We start from the raw sequence: 9,706 nt of genomic DNA on the forward strand, positions 1-9,706 counted from the left end.
CTCTCTTAGTTTCTCTTTTAAGAATTTAGATGCTACCCCACTTGGTGCATATATGTTTAATATAGATAGTGCTTCATTATCCATGCTACCCTTTAGCAAGATATAGTGCCCTTCCTTATCTCTTTTAATTAGATCAATTTTTGCTTTAGCTTGATCTGAGATCAGGATGGCTACCCTTGCTTTTTTGACTTCACCTGAAGCATAGTAGATTTTGCTCCAACCTTTTACCTTTAACCTGCATGTATCTCCCCTCTTCAGATGTGTTTCCTGTAAACAACATATTGTAGGATTCTGGCTTTTAATCCATTCTGCTAACCGCTTCCTCTTTATGGGGGAGTTTACCCCGTTCATATTTATGGTTAAAATGACCAATTCTGTATTACTTGCCATCTTGTTAACCCTGGTTTATGCTTTTCTCCCTTCTTTCCCCTTTCCCCCCTTCCCAGTATTAAGCTTGTGAGCACCACTTGCTTCTCACAGCTCTCCCTTTTTAGTATCCCTCCCCCCGCCTTAGAGTTCCTCCCCCTATCTTACCCCTTTCCCTCCCAGTTTCCTTATTCCCTTCCGCTTAGCTTATTCCTTTCCTTTTCACTTTTCCCTTCTCACTTTTCAATGAGGTGGGAGAAGTTTCACCATAGATTGAATATGTTTTAAGATTTTTCACTTAAAGCCAATTCTGAAGGCAGTAAGATACCCATTATATTCATCCCCCTCCCATTCTTTCTCTCAGATATAATAGGTTTCCTATGCCTCTTCATGAGATGTACTACCCCCACTTTACCCTTTTTCTGGTACAATGTCCTTTCCACATCAATTTCTAGAACAAGGTATACATGTATTCTTTATACATCTATATAGTCAAAATATAGTTCCCATGATTAATCTTTACCTTTTTAGATTTCTCTTGAGTTCTATATTTGTAGATCAAACTTTTTGTTAAGTTCTGGCTTTTTCATCAGAAATAGATGAAATTCGCTTACTTCGTTGAATGTCCATCTTCTTCCCTGGAAAAAGATGCTCATTCTCACTGGGTAAGTTATTTTTGGTTGCATACCAAGTTCCTTAGCCTTTCGGAATATCATATTCCAGGCCCTTCGATCTTTTAATGTGGATGCTGCCAGATCCTGGGTGATCCTTATTGTGGCTCCTTGATACTTGAACTGGGTTTTTCTAGCCGCTTGCAATATTTTTTCCTTCATCTGAGGGTTCTGGCATTTGACCACTATATTCCTTGGTGTTTTGATTTTAGGATCCCTTTCAGTGGGTGATCGATGAATCCTTTCAATGTTTATTTTTTCCTCTGTTCCTATGACTTCTGGGCAGTTCTCTTTGATAATTTCCTGGAAAATAGTGTCCAGGCTCTTTTTTTCATCATACTTTTCTGGGAGTCCAATGATTCTCAGATTGTCTCTCCTGGATCTGTTTTCCAGGTCTGTTGTCTTCCCGGAAGGTATTTCACATTCTTTTCCATTGTTTGATTTTTTTGGATTTGCTTGACTGATTCTTCTTGTCTCCTCGAGTCATTCAATTCCACTTGTTCAATTCTGATTTTCAGTGAAGTATTTTCTTCACTCACTTTTTTAAAGTCTTTTTCTAATTGTCCCATTGAGTTCTTTTGTTCTGTGGAATTTTTTTCCATTTCGCCAATTTTGTTTTTTAGAGAGCTGTTTTCTGTTTCCAGTTCACCAATCCTATTTTTCAAGGATTTTACTTCTTTATCCACTCTCTCTTTAACTGACTTCTCCAAGCTCTTTTGCCAAGCCTCCCTCTCCTTTTCCCAAGCTTCCCTCTCCTTTTGCCAAGCCTCACTCTGCTTTCCCCATTTTTCTTCTAGCTCCCTTGTGAGAGCCTTTTTAATTTCCTCCATGAGATTTATCTGTGCTGAGGAACAGATGATCTCCTCCTTTGGGGATTCACCTGGGGACTGTCTGTTTTTAGTCTCCTCAGGATTTAGAGTCTGCTCTCTATCTGTATAGAAGCTGTCAAGGGTTAAAGTCCTCTTCAGTTTCTTGCTCATTCTGTCTAATAATCAAAGACAAACTAGCAAAGAAAAACAGAAAAAACTGGAGTCTTTCTTTGGGGGAGGGGCTGGCTGTGTTACCGAGCTTCCTCTACAGACTGCAGGGGGCAGCAGTGAGGCACTAGCAGGACTGTGCTGCGCCTGCGCTCTGAGATCCCAGAGCGTGCTGAGTCACTGGGGGGGGGGGAAGGGGGGGGGCGACCAGGTCCCGGGAGACTCCAGCTGTTTGGGGTTGTATTCTTCAGCCCCGGTGTTCTTAGCTTCTCTGCTGGGCTGCTGACTTGTTGCTGGAGAAAAGTATCCAAACTTGTAGCGAAGCTCTCCCCGCAGAGATGGCTGCGATCACTCCCCACCCCCTCTCCAGTCTGCTCTCGTGCTCTCACTGCCGCTGCCCGCCGCCTGCGCCCGATCTAAAACCGTCCCAGCCCTCCAGTAAAGACCGACCTTTCTTGGCGAATCTCAAGGATGGCTTCTCTTGGTAACTATTTGTGGGTTTTTTTTTTTCAGTCAAGCATTAATTCAGAGGCTTGTAATGAAAAGGATAGTGAGAGAAAGCGTGGAGCTTACACAACTGTGTGATTCCTCTCTGCCATCTTAACCGGAAGTCCCCCGGAAATCTCATACTTAAGAGATGTATTGATATCATACCCCTAGATAAAGACAATTTTCCATAAATAAGAAAACCTAGAAGCATAGGGCCATAGTTTATACAGGATCTCCCAAAAGACTCAATACTATTCAAGCTATTAAAACTTATGTCTTTAGGGACACAGCTGGGTTTACCACTCATCCCTCTTACCAGTAAAATACACATGCTTTATAGCATTTGGTCATGGGAAATTTATGTCCTTTACTTCATTTCAGGTGGAGATCTTATAAGGAATTAATCTCTTTATCAATTAATCTCGATTCTTTTTCGTTTTCTATTGTTTTCTCCTATTATTGAGAATTAGATTGTTTTTCTTGAAAGTACCTTTTATTATTTCCTAGGGCTTGGAAATTTTATTGATGGTTTTGAATTTTGAGCTGTTATTGGTGTGAGCTAGAAAAAAGCCTATCTCATTTACTTCTCCTATACTTGTATATCTTGGTTGCTTAATTTTAACAATCTTGGTGTTTGTTCATTGAATTCCCCCACCATTATGACAGTTAAAATGCTGGGGAACTTTCTTATTTCATATTGTTGTTTTCATTTGACCACAATGAGATTTTTCACCTTTCCACTCCAGAAATTTTATTTTATTTAGTCTTCTTTCCCCCTCCCAGTTCTTTTTCTAACTCTCAGGACTTTGCCACCATGCCTCAGTTAGCTTCTAGCCCACTCTTTTCACCTTAGAACATTACTTCACTTTGCCCATCAAGCGTTTTCTTGGCATTGATGAATTCCTCATAAGCCTACCTTTTGGATGGCCTTTTGAGGGATGTGCCCAGGAAGACCATGCTTCATTTTCTTCCTGCCTCTGAATCTGACTCTCAAGATTTTGCCAATATGCCTGCTATATGGGTACCATCCCCTATTCTTTTTTTTAGCTCTTTTCAGAGTGTTAGCTTTCTGCACAGGAATATTAGTTCTTTGAGGACAGAGATTCTTTCTTTATGATTCCATCTGTCAATAAATCTTCATTAAGCGTCTACTAAATGCTAGGCTCTATGCTACCTTCTGGGGATACAAAAAAAAAAAATCAAAAGACAATCCCTTCCTTCAAAGAGTTCACAATCTAATACAGATACAACTATGCACAAATTATATGCAGGACAAATAAATAATGAAGAGCAGGAAGGTACTAGATTTAAAGGGGGTTGGGAAAGGCTTCCTGTAGAAGATGGAACTTTAGTTGAGACTTAAAAGAAGCCCCAGGGAATCCAGGAGGCAGAGATAAGGAGGCATGATGTCTTAATAAGATAAGACGGGTCCTGAAGTGAATGAATTGTATGGTCATCTTATAGGTATTGAAAACCATAGAGAGCTGCACACATGAGAAGTAGATGCAGTACTACAAGACTAAAGAACTTACTAAAAACACTGTGAAAGAGTCTACAAGAGTTGGAGAATGAGAAAGCAATGTGAATTAGTATATAAGAGATCACTCAAGTAATTGTTCTGTGAATTACATGACCCATTCTGTAGATCAAAAAATCCTGACACACTGCCAAAAGATAACATCTGTGAGCTAATCTGGAGACCAGCCTCTGAAGAGGAAGAGTTCCTTAGAAAGATGGGAATTCACCTAAGTCAAGAAAGCATTCTCAAAAAAAGAGAAAGAAAACATTCTCATAGAGAAAATGAGTCATATTTAACCCCCCAAATGATGTTTCTTATGAAAGAAGGCTCAGAGCAAACTTCTTATCTATCTATAGGACTTTATTAATGATCTCTTAAAGACAAGAACCATATTTTCTAAAAGAATAGTCACATGAAACTTGAATTAGCTGTGTATTAGATCCACTTTTGGGAGGCAACAAAATCATAAAAGAAAGGTAGAGCGATAGAGAGCCCTAAAAAAGACTTTTTGCATTTAGGCAGGGACTAAAGGCTACCTGGCCGAGAACAAGGTACAATTGTTAGAGCTGTTCATCTCTTGTTTCACAAGGTGATGTTTTGATTCACACATGAATTGGATTTAAATGGGCCAGAGCTGCACTCAAAAACTGGATTTAAGATAACCTGAGCTCTTTTCTAGGTAGCCAGTAGTTCTTAGTTTTGGATTTATGCAGTGGAGAGTATCAGAATCCTACGTCCAACTTAGTTTTGGATTTATCCATTGGAGAGTATCAGAATCCTATGTCCAAGGAAGAAAAATTAAAGAACAACTTCATTTCCCAGGTACATTTGACTGCCCTAAGGCATCTTGAAAGCATCTTTCTCTCTTTAATAGTTGATGGAGAAAACAATTAGAGACACAGATTATCATTATTTGCAGTTTTTGAGAATTACATATATTTAAAAAGACAGTGGTGGGACACTTTGTAACAGTTGGTAATGCTACATTGGAGCAACCACTTCCTTACAAAGAGGGATCTTGTCCTTGGGAAGGCTGTCTTTAAGAGAATTCCCACCAGTACTAAAGAGGAATGGCAGCCCTAAATTTGTGAAGTACGGATATCTCATAAAGGGCTACTTCTTCTCAGACCTAATACATATTAGCCAAAAGTTGCTAACTGGAATATATGGAACATTTAGGTAGACCTAGTACCTCCAGGGGGTAAAGACTTGATGAGCACTTTTCAGGGCTGCCCATCTATCTTTGACAATCACCTGTTATCCAACTCTTAATTGTAGCTCCAAGAAGCAGTAGCATTCACAGCAGCCACATCTGGTAAAAACATCTCCAAAAGATGAGCTAAACCAGGTTAAGGATAACTGACATTAAACCTGATAGTGACTAAAGAGGATGTCTATCTAGGGCAAGTATGTGAAGACTTCCCATGGGTGTATAAGTGAATAAGACCAATTTCCTCCAACAACATCAAAGCAAGCTCTGGGAGGTGAACAGAGCTCAGTCAGATGTCAATGATATCAAAGTCATTCACTTTGATCCAGGCCATCCCCAGTCATTGTGAATTCTGTCTGACCGCAGGACTTGGATAACTCTGAGAGAGCAGGCTGATAATATTGTGCAACTTTACCTAATTTAAATTCAAAATCATATGCAAATCAACACATCACCCTTGTGACATCAACAAACCTCTTCAAAAATCAAAGGATCAACATCATCATCAACAACAACAACAACAACAACAACAACAACAACAACAAACAACATATTTCTCTTTCCTCCAGGTTATAGGGGTGGTGGTGCAGGAGGGGTGTAAATTATAGCTCTTTGCCTATGGGTTCTTCTGTTTATGGAAACTTGTATGTACCTATGGAGCATGATATTATCACGTATCAATGGGACAATGAACTTCCCTATCAGATTAGTGCCTTTTCCTCCATACATTGTACCACAAACTAAATAAGGATTTAAAAGCTGCTGAAAATTCTTTGTTTATTATCAGACATAGAACATATGACAATGAAAGATGGGATAATCAGAAGGCAAATCTACATAAATTCTTCTAACTCTGACTGCAAAGGTGTGGCACAGGAAAAGAGGGGTCAAATTATTGCCTTTTCTTCAATTTCCCCCCTTATAACTACAAAGAAGTAAGGTGTGTGCATCAGTAAGCATCCCAACAATTCTGAACACTGTCCCACTGATGTCACATTCTATCAGAGTCCCAAAAGAGTCAGTAAGAGATCTAACATCTATATATAAAAAATTAACTCTGCTGCACACTTCTTCCTATATACCACAAAATGGATAATGTAACCCCACTCTTCTAACTTTTTCTTCCTAGAAGCCTCAACAGATAAGTTCAAAGAGATGTCACAAAAATGGTGACATGTGCAAAAAGCAGGACTCTATAGCAACTTTGTCTAGGGAACCTGGGACCCGGGAACACGAGATTAATTTGGAATTTACATTAAATATGAATCAAAAAAACAGAAGAAAGAAAACTAAAAGGTTTATAAGGAGGATTTAATAGTAGTCAAGATGGTTGGTAATGATCTAGAGCAGTAGTATTGGGGATGGAAAGGTGAGGGCAGAGTCAAGATATAAAAAAGGAGAACTAGCTAGCATTTGTCTAGGAAAAGAGAGGAAACTTTCAGACATGAGACTAGGCCAATGGCAATGATACTAAATGAAATAGTGAAGTCTCAGAGTGAAGCAAATTTGAGGAGGGGATAGATAACAAGTCTAGTTTTAGACATGTTAAAGATGAAGATTAGTTGTGACATCAATTCAACTAACGTTTACTGAGCATCTGTTTTTTTTTTTCATTAAACTAAGTAACTATTAAGTTAATTAGGACACTACGGTAGATTCAGGTGATAAAAGAAAAGATAGATAGGATATAGGCCTTGTTCTCCAGGAGCTGAAATTTCAATAAAAGAAAGAGGATAGATTCAAAAAAAATTGTAAATAATCTTTGTTAAGGCTAATTTGTTATTTCTTGATGCAGAGAGTACTTTCCTGTGGATGGAGGTTAATAGAGAGGATCATGGAATCCTTCAAGGAAGATATTGGGCCTTAATTAGTCCTTGTAGCAAGGGAAAGACTTCATTAGATGGAAACAGGACTATTCATTCCAGGAAAAAGATGGGAGAATCATGGAGAAGCAAAAGGGAGGATATGAATAAAAAATAGTCTAATTGGCCTGCAATATCATGTCCTTGAAGGAGAGATAAGGTGGACTAGGAGTACGAAATGTGATAACCACTCCCAGCATGGTCAATGAACGAATCTGTTCCCTTGGTAGAAAAGATTTTTTTTTCTGCTGCACATGAAGACGTTGGGCTGGAGCAGTTTTTGCTTCATGTTTGCCCTGAGCAGGTCATTTCAACTCTCAGTTCTTTAGACAGTGAAGGTACTGAACTGCTCTATCACTGGGGGGTCCCTACATCAATGAGATCACAGATCCACTCTCTATTCCCTTAATTTGTTATTTTAAAAAAAATAATTGAGAGTTATTCTTTTAGATCAACATCCTACCAGAGAGAAATAAATGCAAATTCAAGTACACTGCACTACTACAGGTCCTGTGAAATTTGATCCTGAATGTCAGTATTGCACAATTCTAGACTTGCCCTGCTATAAGTTTGGTATGAAGGTATTACCTCTACGTCCTTTTAACAAAGAAATTCACCCTTCCCCTACACAAATACAGAATTCTATAGAACGGATTTATCTTTGGGGAGAGTTTTACAAACTAATCAATTTGGGTCAAAGGAAACAATGATTTTGAGAGTGTTATATCTCCTGGAGGTGAGAGACCATTTCTTGTTCTTATCTCCACATCCTCAGGGTGACAGAAAGCTTTCGCCATAGTAAGTTCTTAATAAATACTTGCTGGATTAAACAAGGAAAATCAACTTCTGAGCTATCTATTCCTTGCTAAGAAAATAATTTTCTCAATTCCTTAAATACACAGTAGGGAAGCAGAAACATCAAGCAGGGGCATGAGCAGAACCTAACACAATGCAGCAAGGAATTAAACAAGAGAAATGGTATATAGATGCCATCAAAAATATATGAACAGGAAGTACTGGAAAACTACCTCTTCTGGTTTCCTCTTTCCCATGGAAGAGCCTAATAAGACTCTGGTTTCCACTGCAACTTCTGAGACAGTACACACACAAGGGAGAATAAGGCAGAAGAATCCAATGATGAAAAAAGCCACTAGTTAAGTTCCAATTGGAATCAGAGACAGAATTGTTTTGAAGTGGAGGTCTCCCAATCAGCCCAACTGCAACTCCTGCTGACATGACAAAAACCTCTAGAATAGAAGTAAATTGAAACAAACAAAAAAAATCACTTTTGATGAAGGTTCCGGAATGGCTGTCTTTACTTGCCATGACTGTACACAATGTTCTACTCCAGCTGAATGGGTACACTAAGATGGCTTATGTCTCCAAGGACACACCCATGCTCTTTTATCACAGCACTCATCTATGGAACAAAGGAGACTGAAAACAGAAGGCGGTAGAATGAGGTCCTTAATTGATGGTAATTGGCCCAATATCATGTGGGAAAGTCCACAGTGTTACCCCCTCTTACTCTATTAATGTAATTAAGCGGGGGACTCACCTATGTAGAGCTAGATATTGGTCAAATGTCTGTGCCCATTCCTGGAACTATGGGAGTCCTTTATATTCAGTGACCTACTGATGTAGAGGAGCATTTCTCTATCCAGGCCCCCTGTTATTTTGGCTCCAACATGCTTGCTACCAACATCAAGCTTTTCAATAAAATGACATAATATTATAACTTGCAGACATCTTCAATCAACACAGTGGGGTGAACAACAGAACTTCTGTGAGTATCTGTGTCACTAACACCTGTTGGTGAGTCAAAAGATCTGGCTACCAGGCCTGGTACATACTGCTTTGCTTCTGAATGGATCTGGTGATAGTACTAGACCAGAATTACTGCACAGCAAGCTGAAGTGTTCCTTGCTTCCCTTTGTGCTCACTGTTCTACTCCTCAAGTCAGGAGGAGTGCTTAAACAAAGGAATTCTTTCTGGAATATAGAGATGCACACATTTTTGAGTATTTCTATGAATTCTGGAGCTGTTTCTATCTCAATGTCTTTAAAGTAAAATTCTCCAATGAGAAAATCTACAAGGCAAGAGCTTCCACTCTCCCAGACTCATGTCACCCTTTGAGAATATCAAAGGAGAACAATCAACTGAAACTGGTACCAGTCAAACCAGGAGGAGACTTGACTATCAACACAACTGAGCGCACTGAGAAGAACATCTCTGAGGCCAGTGAGGTGGGCTTTGTTGTAGCAATTAATGCAGAACTGGAGCACCAGATCTTTGCTGTGTTCTCTCTGGACCCTCATTCACTAAGAAATTCTTCCTCATTATGGACATCCATGATCTCAGTAGAGATTTCTGCATCAGAGATACCCTCAACATACCTCCACTAGGGACTGGAGAGGGCTCAGGTGGTCCTAAGCTCTTGTGGCCACAACAATCTGGATAAAACTTAATTAGTAAGAAATAGATTACCTTCGAAGATTAATAGTAACCTGATCCTTTAAAATTGAATTTTCCTCTTGGTTCATGACAGGTGACTTTGCCTCAGAGTAGTATATGCACATATGTATGTTTACATACATACATATAGACACATA

At 39.2% G+C, this 9,706-nt stretch overlaps 1 pseudogene; it reads left to right on the forward strand.

The window, feature by feature from the left end:
- LOC127543122 (polyribonucleotide 5'-hydroxyl-kinase Clp1-like) overlaps positions 1–9,499 on the forward strand; it is a 65,853-nt pseudogene extending 56,354 nt beyond the window's left edge.
- The last annotated feature ends 207 nt before the right edge of the window (positions 9,500–9,706 follow it).

Source organism: Antechinus flavipes, chromosome X, assembly GCF_016432865.1.
Source record: "Antechinus flavipes isolate AdamAnt ecotype Samford, QLD, Australia chromosome X, AdamAnt_v2, whole genome shotgun sequence".
NCBI lineage: Eukaryota > Metazoa > Chordata > Mammalia > Dasyuromorphia > Dasyuridae > Antechinus > Antechinus flavipes.